The sequence below is a fragment of the Myotis brandtii genome, unplaced genomic scaffold (genome assembly GCF_000412655.1).
Source record: "Myotis brandtii unplaced genomic scaffold, ASM41265v1 scaffold1781, whole genome shotgun sequence".
Taxonomy (NCBI): Eukaryota; Metazoa; Chordata; class Mammalia; order Chiroptera; family Vespertilionidae; genus Myotis; species Myotis brandtii.
In genome coordinates, this window is record NW_005356603.1 from 68,516 (window position 1) to 70,116 (window position 1,601).

Consider the following 1,601-nt stretch of genomic DNA (forward strand, 5'->3'; position numbering starts at 1 on the left):
TCCTCACACCATCCAGTGGATGTATGGCTGCGACCTGGGACCAGATGGGAGCCTCCTCCGCGGGTACCTGCAATACGCCTACGACGGCGCCGACTACATCGCCCTGAACGAGGACCTGACCTCCTGGACCGCGGCCGACATGGCGGCTCAGATCTCCAAGATGAAATTTGAACAGGGCGGTGAGGCAGAGTATCAGAGGAGCTACCTGGAGGGAACCTGCATGAAGTTTCTCCGCATTCACCTGGAAAAAGGGAAGAAGACCCTGCAGCGCGCAGGTACCAGGGGCCCTGGGGCCGCCCCCTCTCCCCGGGGCTGGGGCTCCTACAAGGAGACAGGACAGGGGGTCAGTGTCAGACACCCCTCCTTGGGGTCAGGGAGGGAGTCCCCTGGATGTCCAGGTCAGGTACCAGAGAGACCCCCTCCTCTCAGGGAGTTAGGGGTGCAGGCTCTCCTGGGGAGCAGGGAGACCCCCCCTGAAATAACCCATCAGCGGCCCCATGAGCCCTGCAGGGACTCTGGGATACACGGGGACCTTCTCTCTCAGGCCTTGTGCGCTGCCCACACCCACTGTGTCTGAGGCCTCACCCCAGCTTTTCTGAGTCACCTGGCCTCCACCCAGGTCAGGACCACAAATCCCTTTTCTCCCTCAGACCTGCCTCCTGCCCTGGGCTGTGTCTCTCTGATTCTAGAACTTTCTAAAGACTAGGAGTGCCTTCCAGGTGCCTCTGTCCAGGCTGGTGTGTGGGCTGTGTGCTCCCTCCCCCACCCCAGGTGTGCTGTCCACTCTCAGGATGGTCACATGGGTGCTGCTGGAGTGTCCCATGGCGGATACAAAGTTCCTGCATCTTCTCCCCTCCCCTCAGACCCTCCAAAGGCACACGTGACCCACCACCCTGTCTCTGACCGGGAGGTCACCCTGAGGTGCTGGGCGCTGGGCTTCTACCCTGCGGACATCAGCCTGACCTGGCAGCGTGACAGACCCAGGACAGGGAGCTGGTGGAGACCAGGCCTGCGGGGGATGGCACCTTCCAGAAGTGGGCGGCCGTGGGGGTGCCCCCTGGAGAGGAGCAGAGATACACGTGCCATGTGCAGCATGAGGGGCTGCCCGAGCCCCTGACCCTGAGATGGGGTGAGGAGGGGCCGTGAGCACAGAGCCTCTTCTCAGGGCAGCAGGGCCCTGGGGGATCTCAGTGGGGTCGGGACTGAGGCCTGGGGTCAGGGCCCTCACCCTCCCGTCCCTTCTCCTCCCAGAACCACCTTCTCACACCTTCTACATCATCATGGGCAGCGCTGTGAGCCTGGTTGTGCTGGTAGCCATGGCTGGAGTTGTAAGGTGGTGGAGGAGGCGCTAAGGTGGGCAGGGGTGGGGTCTGTGTCTCTTGTTCCACGAGGGGTTCAAGCCCAGGTAGACACCTCATTCCCTGGAAGCACCATCCCCACGCGTGTGATGGCCAGTGTGGGGCTCTGTGCTCACACTTACTCTGTAGTGAGGCCCGTGGGAAAATGAGGGACCCACTTATCACCGGATGATGCTGGTGGTGGGGACCCCGTTCCCAGCAGGTCTCTGCTAAGCACAGACCTCCAGGAGGGCGGTGGGTCCA

General features: G+C 62.5%; 1 pseudogene; it reads left to right on the top strand.

The window, feature by feature from the left end:
- Nucleotides 1-4: 4 nt before the first annotated feature.
- LOC102252574 lies at nt 5-1,384 on the top strand (annotated as a pseudogene).
- Nucleotides 1,385-1,601: the final 217 nt, after the last annotated feature.